This window comes from Triticum urartu, chromosome 3A (genome assembly GCF_056163025.1).
Source record: "Triticum urartu cultivar PI428250 chromosome 3A, HENAU_Tu73, whole genome shotgun sequence".
NCBI classification, from domain to species: Eukaryota; Viridiplantae; Streptophyta; class Magnoliopsida; order Poales; family Poaceae; genus Triticum; species Triticum urartu.
In genome coordinates, this window is record NC_141875.1 from 86,280,102 (window position 1) to 86,303,605 (window position 23,504).

The window sequence follows — 23,504 nt, forward strand, 5'->3', positions numbered from 1 at the left end:
TTCCGTCATATCGGTGCTATGCTCCCGGATTTTGCGTTCCTTACGCGGTTGGGTTATAATGGGAACCCCTTGACAATTCGCCTTGAATAAAACTCCTCCAGCAAGGCCCAACATTGGTTTTACCATTTGCCACCTAGCCTTTTCTTTCCCTTGGGTTCTGCAGACTCAAGGGTCATCTTTATTTAAACCCCCGGGCCAGTGCTCCTCTGAGTGTGGGTCCAACCCAGAGCACCGTGCAGGGCCATCCCTTGGCAACTTGGGTTACGTCGGCTCCTGTACGCTTAGCTTATCCGGTGTGCCCTGAGAACGAGATATGTGCAGCTCCTATCGGGATTTGTCGGCACAGCGGGTGGTCTTGCTGGACTTGTTTTACCATTGTCGAGGATGTCTTGAAGAACCGAGATACCGAGTCTGATCGAAACGTCTTGGGAGGAGGTCTATTCCTTCATTGACCGTGAGAGCATGTGATGGGCTAAGTTGGGACACCCCTGCAGGGTTATGAACTTTCGTAAGCCGTGCCCGCGGTTATGGGCAGATGGGAATTTGTTAATGTCCGGTTGTAGAAAACCTGAAGTTAACCTTAATTAAAATGCATCAACCGCGTGTGTAACCGTGATGGTCTCTTTCCGGCGGAGTTCGGGAAGTGAACACGGGGTTGGAGTTATGCTTGACGTAGGTGGTTTTAGGATCACTTCTTGATCATACTTTTATCGACCGTTCTTTGCCTTCTCTTCTCGCTCTCATTTGCTTGCGTATGTTAGCCACCATATATGCTAGTCGCTTGCTGCAGCTCCACCTCTTACCTTTACCTTACCCATAAGCTTAAATAGTCTTGATCGCGAGGGTGCGAGATTGCTGAGTCCCCGTGACTCACAGATACTTCCAAACCCAGCTTGCAGGTGCCGATGAGTCCGTGCAGATGACGCAACCAAGCTCAGGAGGAGCTCGATGAAGATCTTGTCCTTTGTGTTGTTTCGTTCTAGTTGTCTGTAGTGGAGCCCAGTTGGGGTCGATCGGGGACCGTGTCGCATTTGGGGTTCTTCTTTTATTTTGGCTCCGTAGTCGGGCCCTGATTGTATTTGGATGATGTAATGCTTTATTTAGGTATTGTGTGAAGTGGCGATTGTAAGCCAACTATGTATCTCTTTCCCTTATGTATTACATGGGTTGTGTGAAGATTACCTCACTTGCGACATTGCTTTTAATGTGGTTATACCTCTAAGTCGTGCTTCGACACGTGGGAGATATAGCCGCATCGAGGGCGTTACAAGTTGGTATCAGAGCCATCCCCGACCTTAGGAGCCCCCACTGCTTGATCGAATTAGCGGACGAGTTGTGTCTAGAAAAAAATGTTTTGAGTCATTTAGGAATTATATATCGGAGAGTTTAGGAATTCTTTTACTCCCCAGTCTCCTCATCGCTCTGGTAAGGCATCCTGACGTAGAGTTTTGACTCTTCTCTTCTCAAATTTCACTAAAAAAAGTTAGGATCACGCGGGTATCTTGGAATCGTTCCGATGGTTTTGTGACAAGAACATTGTCTTGGTGCCTCCTGTCAGGGGTTTTGTGGCAGTGTCCCGGGGAGTTGAGCTCCGAGGTGTTGTCGTCACAATTTTATCGTTGCTGTTCCGGAATACCTGAGTTTAGTACGCCGACATCGAAAATCTCCTTTATGCAGTTCGTTGGTGAGATAACCTCGACGCCACCCAGTACTGGGGCGGGAGTTCGGGAGTATTTCCATAACTTGTGTAATGGATGCTTTTTGAAGGTTGAGGTAGACGATTTCCGAAGGTTTCTTGGTTATGTGTTGAAGGATGGATAAAGCTGGATGTAGGATTTGCTAGTTTTGGGTGAGATATTATGCTTCCCCTGTATCCCCAACACCTGATTGCATAACCGGAAAGGTTCAGGAGTTTCATAGGTGGGAATTCAAGTAGCTCTTAGGATATCTTTCCGACAGATGTACGATATGAAATTGGGGTTCGATGTCTAGTAGTCCGCCTATTCACGGTCGGTTTTACAGTGGTCTCGTTGTGTCTTAAAGAGTCCTTGGCTATGCCGACTCGAGGACGCTTCGTATGTCATGTGCACTGCCTTGTACATGATGGTGCTGTACGATCGAGCCTGTGTAGGCCCCACCACGAAAACTTCGGACGAAATCTCAATCATATGTTTGTTCTGGCTTATTCTGCAAGTCAATCCTTTGTTCTGTTTTGAGTTGTGGTATTCGAGTTGCTTCAATGTCAAGTGATGATTCCATACCTTCCCCAAATGGTGTTCTCATACTCCGATGTGGATACCAATCCTTCTTGATCATCAAGATTGTCTTGTCAATCCTTTTCACCAGCGTGTTTTCTCTTCAAGTGGATCCGATTATTTCAACATCAGCAAGATCAATTATCATTTCTTCTCAACGGTGTTTGTTTCATCCATACCAAGTTGTCTTTGTTTTCCCACCCTCCCACCCTTTTCTGCAAGGAACCAGATTTCTTATTCAAGTATCATTTTATTGTTGTGAAGCCTCTCCATTCCTTTTTCGTCAATGTTCTTATCCGGTGATTCTCATGAAGATTCTAATGGAGCTTCAAGTTCATCATTCTTCATTCTTTTTCTTCTCTGGTGGAACCAATTCAAGTTTTTGGTGTTGATCATATCCCTTTTCCCTCGTTTCTAATGATTTCTCATGACGGTGCACCTCATAATCTTTCACCGCTCGCTATTCAATTGTTCCGGAGTGCTGAAGATATCTCGAAGATTCGTGTTTTCCACTCTACATTCGTTCAATCTCTTTCGAGGATGTTATCTCATTCAAGTCATCTAATTCAACCGGTGCTTTCTCCTTTTCAAGTAATCTTTTCAACGGTGTTTCTTTTGAGTGGGCCCTAACCCACAGGTCTTTTCCCAGGATCTTACCTGACTCTTCTTATTTTCCCGGAGGTATTCTCAAATTCTTTTCCAAGTTTACATAAGAATGAATTATCATCAGTCTTATGTTTTTCCCCAAGACCTGTCGAATTCTTTTCATCATTAGCTCAACCTCTTTGTTTTGATTCTTCCGGAGTGCCTCTACAATTATTGGTGGTGTTTCTCGTCGTCATTCTCAGATTCGGAGACCGAAGAAGAGTTTCTCTTTAATCTTGCTCCATTCTCTTCAAGATTCATTATTCTAGCTTGATGCCTTCCTCTCATAATTGTTTTCGATTGTGAGAATTCTTTTCATCCTATCCGGAGCAATTCAGGATTATGTTCAGTTTGATTATCCGGAGCCCATCATCTAAGATTTATTCATTCCAGCTTTCAGCTCTCACACTCTAAATCATACCGGTGTCTAAATCAAGGATTCTCTAATTAGCTCGTAATCTCTTCGTTCTCTTGGATCTAAATTCTCTCAAGCATCTTCATTTAATTGCTAATCCTTCCCGGTGTTTCTTCATGTTTTAATCGTTCCTTTTCAATTCTGACGGTGGTTCGCTCAAGATTATTCTTCCTTCATTTATCATATCAATTTATTCATTGTTTCAATTCTTACGGTGGTTCGTTGAAGACGTTCTTAAGTTTTGATATATCTCTTTTTATCCTTTCTACGAGAATAAGTAGTATGCCAAATCCATTGATTGTCACCAATTTAATTGGTGAAGGATAAGTATAATGTAATTCTTATTCTTGTTTCATCCAAGAGATTAATTCCTTATTCCGGAGGCCCTTCAAATTCTTGATCTCATTTGTTCATCTTTCTTTTCCGGAGTTCCAACCTCTTTCAATTTTATTATCACGGAGATCTCTATCTAAATCATTGCGAGGCTTCAATCTTATTCTTTTCATCAGTCAATTATTTTGGGATCATTCTTTTATTACCGGAGTTCTTCATGAAGGTTCTACATGATGGATCCATCAAGGATTTAATTCCTTCTCGAAGTTTTCATCGAGATTCATTTCTAGGGAGCTCAAGCATTCTTCATCTTGCTATCCGGAGTGCAATTCTTTCTTCCGTATCTTTGGAGGTGGTATTATGTCATTTTTGATAATTTGAGTTCATGTTTCATCATTCACATGTTTTCAAGAGTGAGGTATTTAAATCCACCAATCTCTTCATTGGAGTTATCTCGGTTTAGATTTCACCGAAAGCCTTCCATTGGGAATGTTGCTATTTATGGTGTTTATAAATGACCCAAGTTTTTCATTTATCCTTCCGGTGAAATAGTTTCTCGTCTCCTTGCTGATATCAATCCAATCTATTGGTTCTGTTAGTGGCAAAAATTTCACCTCATAGTTTTGAGATGTTTTTCCATAAGCCCACTACAAACTTATTCGTTTTCTTGTTGGTCTTTCCCAACAACTACGTTTTAACCTTCTTGGAAGGGTGCGTTCCAAGATCATTGGTGGCAGAAGTTGTCATTTTCTTCTCAATTCCTTCTTTTTCATTTATCTATCATCTATTTCTTTCTTCCGGAGGCATTGTGATGTTGCTCTCTTCAACTCATCTTCTTGTTTCATCAGGATCATGTTCTTTCCTTTGCTTATCCATTTGACCGGAGTGTTGTGTTTTCATGCCAGTTCTCTCATCTTATCAAGTTTTACATCCTTTCTCAACCGGAGTGCTGTCTAAAATCGTTCTTACCCCCTTGTGCCATTCTTTCAATAGTTTTGGAGGCGGTGTGTTGTTGATTTCACCAAGTATCTTCTCGTCTTATCAAGTTCTTATTCAATTCCTTTTCTTTTCAGTCAGAGTGCTGTCCAAATTATATCATTATTAATCCTTTTCTATCTTGTTTTAACTGGAGTGGTTTCAATATTTATCTTGCCCTTCAACCTCAAGGTTTTTTTTGCAATGTTCTTTGTTCCTCTTTTCTAAAGGAGTGTTTTTGACCTTGTTCACCTTCGTTGTATTCTGTCTCGAATTTGTTCAACCTCGCAATGTTCTTTGGTTTCACTCATTCGTCAAAGAAGAAACTTAGTTTTACCTCTTCTCTTGATCTTCCATTTTTCCCTCCGGTGCCATTCTAGATCTCGGGACGAGATCCTCTCGTAGTGGTGGAGTGTTGTAACGCCCCAAGACCGGAGCTTCAGATGCCTTCCAGGGTTTCCGGGTTTCGTTGTGTGTTTTGTTTCGTCTGTTGCATTCATCTTTGCATCGTGTGCATTGCATCATGTCATCATGCCATCATGTCATTTCTTTTCTTAACTCAACTAAATAAACCGTATGGATCTTCGATCCATTTAAACCGAGGGAATTCACATGGTGATTCTCTTTATAACATATCCTCTCGATATTTAGAGAGCTATAGTAATTATTCCATTTATTTGGAATTAACCATAACACACTTGCAAATATCCCATGCCTTTATTATCTCAATTCTTGGTCTCCAAACTTTGCCCATAAATTCTTTCGTCATTTTCCCGAGCTACAACAAAAATCCGAACATTTTTGGACCTTCCTAACCCTCACTTCCTATTCACACCATTTGATTTTAAATCAAATGAGTTTGAATTTAAAACTTTAAAAAAATGCCCACTCCATTTTTCTTGGAACATGCACATTTTTGCGAGTCCGGTAAATTTATTTCCCGTGCCCAAATTCTTCCTCTAACCTTCTCTTCTCTCTTTTCCTTTCTCTTACTTTTCTCTGTTTTTGTTAAGAGAAGAATTAAGAAGGAGAGAGGAGCCCAGCCAGGCATCTGGCCACTTCGGCCTCCTAGCAGAAGCCCGCCTAAGGTCCAGCTGCCGGCCTCTCTAGGGCAGCCCCTCCCTCTCTACTGGGCCGGCCTCCAGGCCCATCTAATCCTAACCTAGCGCCAGGAGACCCCATCCCCTCGTTTCCCCTTGTCCATCCCCCGAGCGCCGCCTTCGCTCGATCCCATCTCCTTCTCCTCCTCGTTTCCTAGCGCCGCCAGAGGGATCGAGAGATCCCTCGACCTCTCCCCTCTGCCCGATCCCTCGACCTCTCCTTGTCGATCCCGTGCGCCTCCCTCTCTCCCTCTACAGCGCACCTTCGATGGCGCCGTCACCCTGCGCCAAGCCTTCCCCAAGCCGGAGCCCTGTGCAGCATGGCTGCTGCCTGCACACGAGCCTCCTCCGCGCGTCTCCTCCCTTCGCTCGCGCCACAACCAAGCCGTTCCCCACCTCTGCCTTCGTCGCCGTCAGCCGGTGCAGCAGGTCCGCCGGCAAGCCCTGCCTCCTCGCCCTCGCTGCCTGCCCGCAGGCCACACAGCCTGATGCCGGCGACCAGTGCCGCCATGGCCGTCCGATGCTCCTCAGGAAGCCGCCGTTCATGTGCTGCTGCCCCCATCTCTGGCCCCATTCTCCTGCAACGCCCTGCCTCCTGATGCTCTGCTCCAGCACCAAGTCATGGCCGATTTGGTTGTTTCATTGTTGGACATGGGCAGCTATGGCTCGACATCTTCTGCCGCTGCTCGCCCGCTGTCCACCAGAGGCCCTTATGTCTTGTTTCATTTTGGATGGGCAAGAATGTCGCCAAGACCCGTACGTGGACCATCAGACATTTCCTTTGAGATTTTTTGCCAAGTACCACGACGACGCATCTTGTACATCTACCGCCATTTTCGGAACCGCTAAGAACGGCAAGTACCTTGACGCCCGATGCATAGAACGACTACAGTCGCCGATGACCCGAGTACCACTACCATCGACCCTCGAAGACTCCGTGGACGTCAAGATCCTCGCCGTGACCTCGAACATCTACGGAATGTGCACGACTACAAAATGGGTACCACTACCGTTGCCGAAGACACGTGTAACGGTATCGTCAAGTCCGACTACCGTCGTGTGAACAACTACTTCCACTACCGCCGTCACGAGAACGCCTACTTCCCTCCACGAACTTGATCCGTTCCGATAAGGCACGCTTCGAAAGGTATAACCATCGACACGACCGTCCGTGGACCGAATGCATATTATGTGATATGAGACGATCACGTTTGCACGTCGCCCCTCTTTTTGCCTTGCCAACGACATGTGGGAACTGGGTATCTGAGATCACCCCACCATCCTTGCTTGTCATGTTCCGCACACTTTCCCTTTGCGTCGGTATCTCAATCGAGTACCGGAATCAGAACGCTGCCATGGCACCGTTTTTGTTATCGTTGCCGTGGCAACCCTTTCCTTTGCACCACGGTGACAAATGCTTCATAATGCTCTTGTCAACTTTTAATAAAAAATTGCACAAACTTGCACATGTCATTCGCATCATGATAATAACATTTAAATGTTTAAAAATTGTTGTTGCACCAAATTGATAATTGCATATGGGGATTTACCGGATTTGTTGTTTGTTATTTCCGGCCTCATTTAAACTTGCCTAAATGTTTAGTTTACTTATGATTCACCTCTTGCCATGTTAACCAACATTTAAATTGTTGAGTATCTAACCGAGAGAGAACTAAATATTTGATGTGGTGTGTCGTCAATATGCAACTCGTTGCATATTGAGCTCCACTTAACTTGTAGAGTTGTTTGTGCTTTTTGCAATGCCATGCATATTTAAACCGGACATGCATCATTCTTGGTTGTGCATCATGCCATGTTTATGTGATGGTTGTTTACCATGTTGTTTGCTTCTTTCCGGTGTTGCTTCTTCGGGTTGGTTCCGATAACGTCGTGTTGTGAGGATTCGTTCGACTACATCCGTTTGTCTTCTTCATGGACTCGTTCTTCTTCCTTGCGGGATCTCAGGCAAGATGATCATACCCTCGAAATCACTTCTATCTTTGCTTGCTAGTTGCTCGCTCTTTTGCTATGCCGATGCTGCGATACCTACCACTTGCTTATCATGCCTCCCATATTGTTGAACCAAGCCTCTAACCCACCTTGTCCTAGCAAACCGTTGTTTGGCTATGTTATCGCTTTGCTCAGCCCCTCTTATAGGGTTGTTAGTTGCAGGTGAAGATTGGAGCTTGTTCCATGTTTGGAACATGGATATTTTGTTGGGATATCACAATATCTCTTATTTTAATTAATGCATCTATATACTTGGTAAAGGGTGGAAGGCTCGGCCTTATGCCTGGTGTTCTGTTCCACTCTTGCCGCCCTAGTTTCCGTCATATCGGTGCTATGCTCCCGGATTTTGCGTTCCTTACGCGGTTGGGTTATAATGGGAACCCCTTGACAATTCGCCTTGAATAAAACTCCTCCAGCAAGGCCCAACATTGGTTTTACCATTTGCCACCTAGCCTTTTCTTTCCCTTAGGTTCTGCAGACTCAAGGGTCATCTTTATTTAAACCCCCGGGCCAGTGCTCCTCTGAGTGTTGGTCCAACCCAGAGCACCGTGCAGGGCCATCCCTTGGCAACTTGGGTTACGTCGGCTCCTGTACGCTTAGCTTATCCGGTGTGCCCTGAGAACGAGATATGTGCAGCTCCTATCGGGATTTGTCGGCACAGCGGGTGGTCTTGCTGGACTTGTTTTACCATTGTCGAGGATGTCTTGAAGAACCGAGATACCGGGTCTGATCGAAACGTCTCGGGAGGAGGTCTATTCCTTCATTGACCGTGAGAGCATGTGATGGGCTAAGTTGGGACACCCCTGCAGGGTTATGAACTTTCGTAAGCCGTGCCCGCGGTTATGGGCAGATGGGAATTTGTTAATGTCCGGTTGTAGAAAACCTGAAGTTAACCTTAATTAAAATGCATCAACCGCGTGTGTAACCGTGATGGTCTCTTTCCGGCGGAGTTCGGGAAGTGAACACGGGGTTGGAGTTATGCTTGACGTAGGTGGTTTTAGGATCACTTCTTGATCATACTTTTATCGACCGTGCTTTGCCTTCTCTTCTCGCTCTCATTTGCTTGCGTATGTTAGCCACCATATATGCTAGTCGCTTGCTGCAGCTCCACCTCTTACCTTTACCTTACCCATAAGCTTAAATAGTCTTGATCGCGAGGGTGCGAGATTGCTGAGTCCCCGTGACTCACAGATACTTCCAAACCCAACTTGCAGGTGCCGATGAGTCCGTGCAGATGACGCAACCAAGCTCAGGAGGAGCTTGATGAAGATCTTGTCCTTTGTGTTGTTTCGTTCTAGTTGTCAGTAGTGGAGCCCAGTGGGGGTCGATCGGGGACTGTGTCGCATTTGGGGTTCTTCTTTTATTTTGGCTCCGTAGTTGGGCCCTGATTGTATTTGGATGATGTAATGCTTTATTCAGGTATTGTGTGAAGTGGCGATTGTAAGCCAACTATGTATCTCTTTCCCTTATGTATTACAGGGTTGTGTGAAGATTACCTCACTTGCGACATTGCTTTTAATGCGGTTATACCTCTAAGTCGTGCTTCGACACGTGGGAGATATAGCCGCATCGAGGGCGTTACAATAAGCTTGTCGTACACTTTATATTTAGATCAGGAGCCAAGCTCTAAAATTGAATTTTTAACTGAATTTTTATGACTGCATCTATTTCAGATAAAGTTTATATTCAGATCAGGAGACTGACTTTTAAACTGACTTTATATTCAGTTTCAGGTAAGGACATCAGAGAATCTACAGCGAGGGGTGGCCGGCGCGGTGAGCATGATCCCGCATGCACAAACGGTGACTAAACAAGGAGAAAAATAGGGTAATCGATGGAGACGCTCACCGCGGAGCTGGGGAAGGAGACGGCGAGGCCGGGGGTGGTCGGGGCAGCGCGAATCGACGCCGAGAAGCAGTGGTCGGTGATGAGGAAGAAGAGGTCGATGCGCTCGATCCTTGATGACCCGGCTCCAATCCGTGGACGTAGGCGATGAAGGTGATGATGGTGTTGCTCCTGGAGCAGCTCCTAGGCACGACGACGGAGGACGGGGCGGTCGGTGGCCGCGGTGACGCGCGGCGGCGACGCTCGGGGTGGAGGGAAGGAGCGGGGCAGGCCGTCAGCGGCGAGGGCCGAGAGGGCGATTGAGGAGTGGAGGGAAGGAGCGGGGCAGGCCGTCGGCGGCGAGGACCGAGACGGCGAGGCGGGGCGCGGGGGTCGTCGGGCGACTAGGGGGGAATGAATCTGGCGAGGGGGGAGTGAATCTGGCGAGCGGGAGCGACGAAGCGATCGGGCGACTAGGGGGGAGATTACTAGTGGCGCACCCCCTGGCGGTGCGCCATTAGTATGTTTTTTATAGCAATGGTGCACCCCCGAGACGGTGCGCCGTTAGTATTCTTTTTTTAGATAGCAATGGCGCACCAGCCAGCCGTGCGCCATAAGTATGATTTTTTTATTATTATTTTGTCGCATCTAATAATTTAATAGAAAATTAATATGAATATGAAAATGAATATGAAACAGTAATAAATTTTTATAAAAACAGTAATATTTTTTTAAAAATATCATCAAATTTGTTATTTGAAAATATTTATGAATCGAAAAAATATCATCAAATTTATTATTTGAAAATATCATCAAATTTGTTATTTGAAAATATAAAGAAATTTGTTTTTTTGGGATTTTTAGTTGCATTCATTTGTGACGATGGAGCGGGGGAGGGTGCGGGGGGTCGGCGGCGGCGGTGGAGCGGGGGAGGGTGCGGTGGGTCGGCGGCGGCGGTGGAGCGGGGGAGGGTGTGGGGGGTCGTCGGCGGCGGCGTGGGTCGGGGCAGCGGGGGAATTAGCTAGGGGGGCGAGGGAGAGGGATGAAGGGGATCTGGCGAGAGGGAGGAAATTAGCTAGGGGGAATCTTACTAATGGCGCACCTCCGGTCGGTGCGCCATTAGTAATCATTTTTTTTACATAGCAATGGCGCACCAGGCAGAGGTGCGCCATTAGTAATCTTTTTGTTACATAGCAATGGTGCACCAGGCAGAGGTGCGCCATTAGTAATCTTTTTATATATATATATATCAATGGCGCACCAGTCAGAGGTGCGCCATAAGTAATTTTTTTGTTGCATGTAATAATTTTTTAGCAAATGAATATGAATATGAAACAGTAATATTTTTTTATAAAAACAGTAATAATTGTTGTTTAACAACAATTGTAGTCTACACTTTTTTATTATTTTTTTAAAAAAAATGAAGAGGGGAGAGGAGGCGCGGGTGGGATCGAGATCGAGATGGAGGGGGAATCGAGATCGAGATGGAGGGGGATCGAGATCGAGTGTCCTCATGAATATTCAATATTTTATCATATTGAATATGAAAAAATATCATCAAATTTGAAAAAATATTCATGAATTCAAAAAGTGCCCATGAAATTTAAAAATATTCATGATATCAAAAAGTGCCCATGAAATTTAAAAATATTCATGATATCAAAATATATACTAATGGCGCACTTCTACAGGGTGCGCCATTAGTAGTTTAAACTAGTAATGGCGCACTGTGAGGCGGTGCGCCATTAGTAGTTTTGCAAAAAAAAGAATAAAAAAAATTCAGTACTGGCGCACTCCCTGTCTGGTGCGTCATTACTAGTTAGAACTAGTAATGGCGCACTTCGGTAGGATGCGCCATTAGTATGTATGTAAAAATGAAAAAAAAATTATCACTAGTGGCGCACCTGTTTTCTGGTGCGCCATTAGTGTCTTCCACACTAATGGCACATCACCAACTGGTGCGCCATTAGTATATAGTAGTGGCGCACTACTTCCCTGGTTTGCCATTAGTGTCAATCCTATCTATAGCCTTTTTCCTAGTAATGCTTGCCCACGCGCGCGGTGGCTCGCAGGACGAGGAATTTTTTTTACTACTCCCTCCGTTTACTCCTCGTCCATACTACCTTGGTTAGAGAGATTATCATATTGTTTGGAATATATGTGTCCTTTAGTACTCCCTCCATTTACTTATACAAAGCCACAATAAAAAAAATACATTTTGCAACTATACAAGGCCACAAATAGTAATCGAGTAAAAGTTACTACTCCCTCCTTTCCAGTTTATGGCTCAATTTCAAAATCTCTCCAACCAAGGTAGACGGTGAGTGGTCGAATTAATTTCGTACTCCTAGTTTGCACAAGTAATTAGTACACTCGTTTTTCTCAAGAAGTTATCTTAACCTAGGCATTAATTAGAACGAATGCATGAATGACCACTAAATTTCCATGAACTTCTACATGCATTGGTGAGTTTTCTCTTGACACTGCTTGCATCGGGTGATCTAACGCACCTCGAAATCCAACATGTGATGGTACTACTACTACTACTAGTAGTAGAATTGAGACTTATAAAACGAAAAACGAATGTTTTTTAGATGAGCCATATAAACCCTAGTGGGTACGTACTCTGTAAAATCAGATTTTCCCAAAACTAAGTCGCTCAACCTTTATTTACTTGCTTCCCTTCCTGCCTCCTTGCCTCGAACAGACTATGCCAAACTCCCCTACCTGCCGCATAGGAAAAGACCCGCCCTCGCCTTTTTTTAGTCCGGGTTTGTATCGATGGATCACGCGAAGTAGCAAAAACACAAGCCGTGTCTTGTACTCCTCCATCGACGCTCGCTTTCATGAATTCTGTACTTCCTGTTGCCGACATGTGGGACGTATAGTAACCGGGTCGACATGTCAAGCACCAAATAACAGTGCAGAACAACAGGGGGATGCACCCCAGTCGTACCGCCCAAATAGTAGTATTAATGAGCAATGAGACGTCAAATCACAATGCCGCACCTTCCCAGATGGACGAAGCAATCATTATTTCACACTTCGGTTCGCCATCATCTCAAACCACGTAGTATTTCTTCTGCCTCAAGAGGGATACGCGCACCGCCTTGGTACATCATGAAACATGGGACTGCATGACAAGCCATGCTCCCCCGCCGATCGCTCGGTAAAATCACCTCATTTTTACTACTATACTTCCTCCGTATCGGTTTACATGGCATGCACGTCGTTATAGGTTGAGAATTTAACTGGCTATATATGTGATGAACAATATATCTTTAGAAACTACATCCGCTTAATAATCCAATGATATACTTTTTGTGACATAGTAACTCATATTTAGTTAGTCAAATGGATGACCTAGAACTACGTGCACGCCCTATAAACCGAGACGCCTAAAAAAACGAGACGGAGAGGGTAATTCACTATGTATCTTTCTAGATCAATATAGTTGGGATTCACCAAGGAGAAAAACCAAGTTGTAGGCTGCACCTGTCGTGTTGGTGTAGCAACTCAAGTAGGGTCAGTCCATACACGAAATGGCGACACATTTAATAGGACCCCTTTGGCCGACATGTGGCTCATCCACCGTCGTGTTCCACGTGCGATGCACCAAATTACAGTTCAGAGCAGCGATTGGAATTGGAGGCACCCCGATCATAGCACCGCAGTAGTAGAAAATGAGCGATGAGGGGTCAAATCACAAAGCCCCACCTTTCCCGCATTAAGCTGGACGAACGAAGCAACCATCATTTCACTCTAGGGCGCAAGGGCATAAAGAAAAGAGAAAACCAATGATGCGTGCGGCAGCTACCTATGGCACCCTAGGGTAGGGGTCTCTAGTACAGATCATTTTTTCTGAAAGCGCCTCCACTACAAATCAGCTTCTCCCTCGTCCTCTTGAAGAAAACCGATGAGGCGTGCGGCGGTAGGGTTTGTAGGAGTACTACTACGGCATGCGGGGCCACATCATAGTAAATGGGAGAGGGATTGAGTTTGAGTCGACACCTTAAATATGTGTGGGCTGCTTGGTTTTAGGGGAACGAGGCAGCATTTTGGGTTCGGGCACCAATGGAGATATAGTACGTACAAAAAATTGTGGACGTAGGTTCGACCGAAAGGCAATGATGCATGGGCCCTGCATTTTGATATACCCGGGGACGCGTGAAATTTGCTACTCCATTCGAAACTAGTAAGATACACATGCATTGAATGCATGAGATTTCGAAACCAAATTATGAATAAATACACACTATAGCATGTAAAGATTTGAGTCATATATGCATGGTGTAGGTGTTAATTTAGTTCTTATAGTTCATCTCATTCAAAATCAATTAGTTTTATAAAAATGTTAAGATTCATGGGGTTGTGCATTGTAAAGCATAAAGTAAAAAACAAATAATGGCCATTCATTTAGAAAAAAAAATCAATTATGATATGGAAGATTCTAGAACAAAGGAGAAGTGCTTGTGTTTTGAGGTTTGTGCATTATGCTTAAGTTCAACCATGGAGTCTTCTAAATTGTACATGTGGCAGATCTGGTGGAATGTTGATGATATCCAACAGCCAGTAGTGCTCGGATTTGCCATCTCTGCACTGTCGGATTTGCTTCATCCAGCGACCATCTTTCAAAGTTATTCGCACACTATGTAGTTGTTGTGCCATAGGTGCATGTCTTGGAAAAAAGCTACTAGTGGGTTGTACTAGCTATTTAGGAATAGAAGATGTATACATGGAAGTTGTAGGGAAAGAGATGACATGGAGTATCTCAATTTCTATGAGTAGGGATTGGAAAAGAGATGTCATTTGGTTCACATCATAGGAACTTTTCTATTGAATCTAGAGATGACATGTATCTCAATTCCTATGAGAAGGGATTATAAAAGATATGTAATTTGGTTCATATCATAGGAACTTTTCTATTGAATATACACTAATGTTAATTTCCTTTGAAATTATGGGAGTATAGGAATCCATTCATATGAACCAAGTGGCTCTAAAGCAACCGAAATGATATCATGTTTATTTCCTTTGAGATGTGGAGTATATGAATCTATTCCAATGAACCAATTGGCTCTAAAGGAAAAAATCCTATAAAAATCATATCATATAGAGTTCCTATGATATTCCTCCACACCAAAGGATGGTTGAAATCATTGCAGGTGATGTGATGGTCTTTCTTTGTAGACTCCTCCCCCATCTTTATAGTTACCTCTTGAAGATGAATGAAATGATATATACAGGGTATTCTACATGTGCAATTTGGTACACGAAAACTCGGTAAAAAGTTTGCGAGGTTCAAATTTTCAATAAAGCTATATGCTCTGAATTTTGGAATGGAGGGAGCATACGACAGTTACTAACACTCACGTGGAAGATTTGTGTGTAGGGGGAGTGGCTGTTCTTTAAATGACATGGCAAAACTGACACTGTCGGATGCCGATCTAACGGTTCTTATGGCATTCATAAGGAAAAGGCTTGTGGCGAACGTTTGTCGGATAATGATTTATGGACACATGCATTGCATTCATACGTGCCCCCCTCTCTCACGCACGCACACCCTCATGAGTCACGACTCTCCTGAGTCCTCTCGCACCCACCGTCTATCTGCAGGTAGACACACATATGTGCTCTTCACACCCTACCCTCAGAACTTCTAAAAAGCAAAAGACGTCGCGCACATTTTATTTTAGCTCACACGTCACACACTTATACTATTACTCTTGTGGCGAACGTTCTTTTGGCATAGTATATTGTACTCTGACGAAGAGAAGCGGTGCACGCACGCACTAGTTCTCTCACACCCACTCGCGGGTACACATAGGAGCGGCATTTTTTTGAAGCTGGTACGACAAAATCACTCCACTATATATATATATATATATACATCTGAGCTATTCTGTTACTAGTAACAGAATATTATTCTGTTACCCTTTTTGTACTGGCGGTTTCAGATGGTTGTACTGATGTTTTCGAAGCGGTTGAACTGATGCTTTCAGTTGTATTTAACAGATCGTCTTCTTTAGTTCAAAAACTTTTTGTAATTTTTTTGTCGGAACGTAGCGTGTAATATATTGTTGGAAAGCTCTTGACAACCATATTTCAAATGTATTGAACGTTTTTGCAAAATCATTATGGTTTAAGAGCAGTTTTGAAAAAACCATTTTTTTCAAAACCGAAAATGTGAATCGTATTTTGGACTCAATTTTCAAACGGTTTGTCGGAATTGAGCAAATAAGATGGCGTTGGAAAGCTGGTGAAAATCCGCATCTTCCATATATGTATTCTTTTTTATAATTCTATATGATTTAAAAGTAATTTGAAAAACGGTGAAATTCTGAGCGAAACGTATTTTCGCAATTTTTTGCAAACAGTTTGTCGGATTGACGCAAATGATACGGCATTGGAAAGCTATGTAAAATGCGCAACTTTTTCGTATAGAAATGTTTTTCTAATTCCTTACGATTTAAAAACGAATTCGAATACGGTCAAATTTGATTTCAAACGCGATTTTTTAAAAAAAGTTTGTCGAAATGAGACAAATAATATACTATTAGAAAGATATCGAAAATTCGAAACTTAATCATGTTGAACGTTTTCTCAAATTCGCAACTGTTGAAGAGTAATTTGGATTATGGTAAGACCCATCGTGCTGTTTTTCCATTGAAAAAATAGAGTACTTGTACTGATCTACGTGTGCGTTTGTACTGATGTATTCTTTAGAGAGTAATTTTGAAAGGTTCCGAAAAAAGAGTACTTGAACTGATGTCCATATGGTTTTGTACTGAGCGTGTTTTAACATACTAGACTTTACTCTGTTTTTTCGGTATGATTTTCCTCGTAGCTTTTCAACAATTTACGGTATTTGCGTCTCCGAGCTTGCATGGTTTATATTGTTGAACTGAATAATACTTTTAAGAAAAAGAAAATTTTGCATGTTTCATTTTTTTGAACTCAACTTTGTTTTGCGATGATGTTCTGGACTTCTCTTATTTTACCACTTGAACTTGACTTTTTTGACTTTTCGTGTTTTTTTAGCATTTTTCCAAAGCCTATGTAGGACCTCATGTTCAACTTTTTTTGTACTTGTATGCCAGTAATAATAGAACAATTTCTGACACAATTGTTTGTCCATTTGTGGACATCAGCCAAAATAGGCAGGAGAGAGCACTATTGAACTAATCATTCTTTTTGACCCAACTATGTATGTGTTCTTCTTTTTCAAGAACTGATCCTATAATACATACTGAATGGCCACACATGTATGATATAATGAACTATAGGGCCTTAAAAGTGTGATGAGAGTACATTTTATAAAGCTCCACAAGATCACATGAAGCCTCTGCCAAATGAAATATACAAAATACTGACAAAAATTCAAACTTTTGCACAAAGGGCATACTTTTGAACATGCTCAATGACACCCACTGAACTTGCGCAATTGACTGGTGGGAGCAAGCATCAACTAGGATTTCTAGAGAAGTTCCATGCTGTAATGAGAAAGTCCAACACAGCTCTCAGATAGTCACTCTGTAGATCTCCAAAACATAAAGCATCCTGAGCTACCAAACGGTAACACTGGAAGGCTACAGTTTCTCATGTCTCAAATGTAGAAAGTGTCATTAAATGGCCACAACTTTGAGTGGCTAGTTGGAACGCCACCAACTGAACGGGCTCTAGTGGTGTTGTTGAACGACCTAGGTTGCCAAGTTTGAACGAAACCTGCAAGATGAACCCAAGGGGAGCACCTTCACCTGCAAGATGAACAGAAAATGCACACTAAAGTGACCTGAAGAATCACCTGATGTTGAACTGAACATACACAAGATAAGGAGATGAACATCCAGGGGGAGGTGGGGAAAAGCTAGCACCTCCTTTAGCTGCGTAGAACGGCTTAGCGCTATGTTGTAGAACGGCTTAGCGCATGTGCACAGTACCATCGATGTTGAGTTCTGATTTTTGAACCTTTGCAGTAGTAATACATGTACATGCTTCTGTTGTTGAGGAGCTAAAATACAGAAACAAAAACACTCCTGGGTGGACACACAAAATCATGATAAAAATAGTGGCAGCAAGAAGCAATCATAAGTGAATATGCAGTAGTACTATAATGGAATATTAGTCAGAATTGAAGTCCAGATAACTATGGCACACATATCATACACTAATTTTGAACTTACATAATCCTGAAATAGGAACTTCATTTTTTTTAAATTAGCAATTCTGAATGCACTAGAGATGTAATTGAATTTTTTAGACCATAGTAATTGAACTTCAAGCATATTTCTTTATAAAACATTTGTTTTTTCCAGTTGCACAATAATTATCTCCTTCTCAGTAGGACTCATCAGAATTGTAGACGGCATCCTTGTCAATACGACTCATCAGTACTAGTGCTCCTTTTTCCAAAAAAAAGTGTTAGAATAGAAGCATTTTTCCTATATGGATGTTACTTTTAATGTAAACCTTTCTTACCATGGAAATTAATGTAACAATAAGCAATGAGAGATACCTTCATAGGTGAACATACAGTTGCGAGATCACGAGTAACATGAAGTAAATTTTTCACTAAACTTTTGTGAAGAAAATACATTAGGAAACTTAGTGCAGAAACAAAAATTTACGATAATGGTGCCAGCCACGCGACATCCAAATTAAGCTAATGGCCATCTTTGCGCTCATTTGTATGTAAAGCACTCGTTCGACATGAGCTCCTTTGAGGAAGCTTGCATGGTCCAGAGAAAGCAAGTTCTTTGTATGTAAAGCACCCTACAGACATTTTGTGCATAGTATATACTGCATGAGCTGATCACATACTCCATATACTACTAGAACGGAGTAGCTAGTACTACAGTAATAATAAATATACAAGAAATGAATGGTTTTACTTCTCCTTAATACTGAAACAGACATGAGAATCTAATCCTAAAAGCCTGCAATATGAACCAAAAAAGCCAACAAGATGAGCTGAAAAAAACCTACAAACCTGTTGATTTGGTTTTGTAAGTACATGTGCTAAACTGATATAGTTTAAGTCAATGACCTGTGGTAAAATAAGTAATAGTACTGCTACCGGCTTTTATATATTTCACAAAAAAATCAAATAAAGTTAAGAAAAGGCAGACCACTGCATAAGTACGCTACTGTCCTTGTACATGGTCTAGAAAAATCAAACCTTGTGTAATATCTACTTCAAACCTGTTGTAACAATCGCTTCCACTCCATGGGAGCTTGTAGTACCCAAACAATCACTTTGGAAAAAATAAGCTTCCCAACCTGAATTTTTACTGAAAGAAAAAGGCACCACAACCTCAGTGGTAAGATATTTCACAAGCCTTACAACAACGAAGAAACCTGAAACTAGAGGTGGCATTTAATTGTACAAGTTGTGGTCAACTAACTGTGGATGCATCACAAATATGGCGACTAAACTACACAGGTTGAAGCTAACTCGGCCACGGTGGCAAGACAAAGAAATAACATCCCCCTTTTTATCGACTTTGAACTACTGTTTTTTTTCTCTGAGCTTACCTCTCTCGAGATCTGAACTGATTAGTGTTACAGGTACACGAACAACTAGATGAGCTGATGTAAGTACATATAAAAAAGATGACCAAGTTCATCTATATTAACCGGAGAAGTTCAAAAAGGAACTTCATCTTCACCATACAGACTACACCAATACTGAAAACTGAAGAATAACTGAAGTACAAGAGAGAGATGAGCCTAAGTTCGAACTACAACAAACATAAGCTGCAAGCTCCATGTTCCAGCCTGTAGATGATTCATTTTAATGTCAGGTTCCTCAGTCCAACAGTAAAGTAACACACAGGACCAATCAGATCACAAATCATAATACCAATCCCTGTTGTCTTTTGTTGACTAAAGTACAGATGTGCATGCATACCTTGACAGTAGTCAGAGACGAGCACGACAAGGTCCCGGCCGCCACCCCACTTCCGCCGCTGACGGCCAGCAATGACGCCGCGGCGAGGAGGGCGTCCCAGTCCCTTAGATCACTTGTTGATCAACATCTGCCCACAGTCCAATTGTTGAATGAAGCCATGAATGCGTCCCTGAGAATAAAACAGACAAGATGAGAGGATGGTAACACACGAGATTGAGTTCGGTTCAGGTGTTTGTAAGAAGAGTAGCCTGATACAAAGACTGGCTTCCCATTTGAGCATGTAAAAAACCTGAATCTAGGAGGCGGGTAGCTGCACGCTAGTGTTGAACGGACTCTGCTGGAAATTGTGAACGGACTGGGGTGGCTGAGGCGAACGGCTTGTGCGCCGACAAGGCAGAGGACGACGCTGGAAGCTGCAGCACATGTGATGCCACTGCCGGCTGGGAAAGAAGAATAAGAGGAAGGAAGGGCGATGCCATGCGCGGCAGGCAGTGAATCGGGAGATGGTGGTGGGGGGCGCTGGATCCGGCAGCGGGCATTGAATCCATCCCGTTTGCGGGCAGCAGCTGGCGTCGATGGCGGCGGGGAGCTTCACGGGGAGGGACCGGCGGCAAGGAGACTCGCGGGTAGGGGCCGGCGAATGCCCGTGGGGAGGCACGTGGGGAGGGGACGGGTAACGCCAGTGGGGAGGCGGACGGGTAGGGGCCAGCGCCCGTCGGCGGGGAGGCGCCGGCACCCGTCGGACGGGAGGCGCGCGGGGAGGGGCCGGCGAGCCCGTCGGAGGGGAGGCGTGCGGGGAGGATCCGGGAGCGGCTCTTGTCGGAGGGAAGGCGCATGGGGAGGGGCCGGCGAGCCCGTCGGCGGGGAGGCGTGCGGGCGGCCAGCCGGTGGCAGTGCGTGGATCGGAGGATCTACCCGTCACGGCGCCGCGGGCTCCCAATCTCCGGCTGCCGTCGTCGCTCGCTCGCCCGCAACGGCTGCCTCGTCCTTATAGGACCGAGGGTAACAGAATAATATTTTGTTACAAGTAACAGAATAGTCCAGCCCTATATATATATGTATATATGGTCGTCCTATTCGTCACCCTGGGTGATGAATAGTTATTCCTCACCCCCCTCTAATTTACCATCAATGCATCGTAATTTTACGTTTCGTAAGTTTTGTCTTATTTCCAACACAAAAAGGGACCGTAAGAAAATATATAATAGCCGTAAAAAATATTTTATTTTATGTAAAATTACAAACGTAGAATCATAGTCTAAAATACACATAAACTGTAAATTTTCTTGTCTTATGACCTATATTTTTATTTTCTTACGTCAAATTTTACGTAGTGAATCAATAGAAATGTAATTATTTGAATTCGAAACGTAATTTAATTATGAAATGATCGTAAGATTACCTCGGGTGAAGAATAACTTATTCTACACCCTGGGTGATGAATAGTAACACTATATATATATATATATATATATATATATATATATATATATATATATATATAAGCAGGAGTCTTAGCGCTTTCTTTACTAGGGTTCATCCCGTTCACTCTCTTATGCTCTCCAGATCTAAGCAAGACATAGGTGGCCACACTCTCTCTCAGCTCACGGCTGGTCCCAAATCCGGTCGGACAACCTCGACTGGGGCAGGGGTGTAGTTGCATCGTTCATGCTCTCGTCGGTGGCGAGAGAGGAGACCAACGGCTGCCCGCGCGTCCCAATCGGCGGCCATGCCGTTCTCTCTGAGAGAGCACCGGCTCGGGAGGGCCTCCAACCCCTTCTTCCTCCCTGCAGTATTATGGCCAAGATGCAGCCTCCCGAGGCTGTCTTTGCCACATGCCGACGACCCTCAGGTATATATTCCTTCGAAACCTGCCTTGCTCTACTGCCCCAGCTCCCCACTTGGCTTCGTGTGGATCTTTTTCTACTTCCGTCCGCTGTTCCAAAGCCACCTAGACTTTTACTATTATTAGAGGTAAAGCTAGTTCATACAGTCGACTCTAAGAGTTGGTTCAAACAGGGAAGATAGTGGGAAAGCTGTAGCATCAATCTAGGACTTGGTTCTAAGAGGAAACGAGGGAAAGTAGTAGATACTGATTACCCAACCGGTCTCTTGGTTGAAAATACCAAGAAAGCATGATGGATGGCGAAGGGTGGGGGGAAGTGGACCTATCTCTTGGTTGAAAAAGGAATAATGTGACGAGTGTTGGGGGACAACGTAAATGAGAATCAGGGGGTCTAGATTTCCTGCGCTCACATAGGAAAATGTCTCCCAGGAGATAAAAAATGGGACAAATGCAGACATGCTGCCTGACTGTTTGCCGCTCTCGGCAACCACATCCGCCTCACCACTTTATGCCCCTGCTGTCCCTACGCCCATATCGCTACCTTTAATGTAAAATCACATGGAGAATTAAGCAATGCCACCTAATGTCACTATAAGTAATGGTCTAGTGCCATCGATAAATTGAAGCAATGCCACCACCATTTTATGAAGTGCTTCCGTCTTGCTTTATTTCCCATGAATTGTGTTTTTGCAGTTACACTTAAATATCACACTGCTAACATTGCTTCATCCCAGTGGAACTACACAAATTTGATTGCACATTGACTGACCATGTGCTACTCTCATGACAGTAATACTAATGCTATTGCTCTGCATGTTAATCTAGTGGTAGTGTTGATGTGATGTGATGCTAGTTACTTAAGGACACTTTCATACTGTCAATCTAGTGCCAATTATAACACAATAGATGCTGTTGTTAATCAATGCCACTGCAAATATCTGTCACTATTTAAATAACCGTATTTCGTATTTGCGTAAACAGGGATGTCTGTCTCCATATTGTTTCGGGATGTCTATCTCCGTATTGTTTCTATCCGCGCAATCAAAAGCACACACCTCAGTTTTAGTAGAACTACGCAAAATGAGATGGCTATCCCTCGTGGCTGTCGTCTAACCACCCGTCTTCTAGGTATTCCTACATTGCTAGTTACTAGGTAGAATGACCAACGCAATATAAAAGAAGTTGATTCGTACGTTTTACTTCCTGATTGCAGTGTAGGGACGAGCGAAAACAATTGCATCCTAGTCCGAAATGCACTTTCTACCAGTTCATCCATGGATCGAGGACTAGTTGGCACGGCTTCATGGTGGTTTTTTGGACAGGTGAGCGGACAAGAGGCATTATGGTCTGCATATTTATGCAAATAGCAGTGCTTAAATTTAGTGGAATGCACAAGAATTTCACCTGGTCAGTACACTACATGGTTCAGTTCAGCATTCCAGCTGAGAACACAATTATAATTGGTTATTCTGGAATGAGAGAACCTAACCCTGGATGGTGGCAACAAGAAAAACTAGAGTGAACTCCAGGAAATTTAAGCCTGCCAGGAGGCCCTTTGCTGAGAGAAGCCTTGCTTGTTTTTTCCTGATTTGTAAACCTTCTCACAACTTTGTCTTTTGCCATGAACTAGTATATGTTTGTTATGTTCTATGAATCATTGAGATGTATAAAATTGCTTAACTTATGCTTTTCAAGTTTTTTATGAAGCCGAGTTTAATGTGAGTGTTCCACATGAATGCTGGACTAGCGTGTGAACGTTTGGAATTTACATTGTGGCCTCAGTTAACTGCATGAACCACTGTAACAAGATACATAGTTGCTTATATGTCAGACATCAGATTGTTGATTATTAGCTGGTCGATAGCCTACTGTTGAAGCGAGCCGAGCCAATGTGATGTGTTTTGCACAACTGCTTACAAGTGGGGTAGCACCAACAGTGTTTACAAGTACTTATGTATACGTCGGTGCACAGTTCTCGAACGAGTACTCTATTTCATCAAAACACACACTACTCGTATGATAAACCGTGACAACTTATGTCTTACCATGCCATATTCATGAAAAAACTATTGAGGACGCATCTGTTTCAGCAACAATTACGATGGTTCTCACATGATTAACGGGCACACAAAAGTAGCAGCAGTTCCCATAGACGAATTCAAAAAGAGTACTAGCCCAGAGGGCTCGATAA

At 43.4% G+C, this 23,504-nt stretch overlaps 1 long non-coding RNA gene and 1 pseudogene across 3 annotated transcripts; one reads left to right on the plus strand and one right to left on the minus strand.

Moving 5' to 3' along the window:
• The first annotated feature begins 5,991 nt into the window (after positions 1-5,991).
• LOC147978701 (uncharacterized) lies at positions 5,992-6,786 on the plus strand (annotated as a pseudogene).
• Positions 6,787-16,743: 9,957 nt separating this feature from the next.
• On the minus strand, positions 16,744-20,469 carry LOC125543006 (uncharacterized). 3 transcript variants are annotated; one of them, XR_007298218.2, is made up of 4 exons: positions 19,757-20,469; positions 19,468-19,636; positions 17,432-19,334; positions 16,744-17,314 (listed from the first exon to the last, which is right to left on the minus strand). It is a non-coding gene; the product is annotated as an uncharacterized LOC125543006 (long non-coding RNA). The 3 variants fall into 3 exon arrangements; XR_007298217.2 differs by having other exon boundaries at positions 16,745-17,314; positions 17,432-18,847; XR_007298216.2 differs by having other exon boundaries at positions 17,432-19,636.
• Between the last annotated feature and the right edge of the window lie 3,035 nt (positions 20,470-23,504).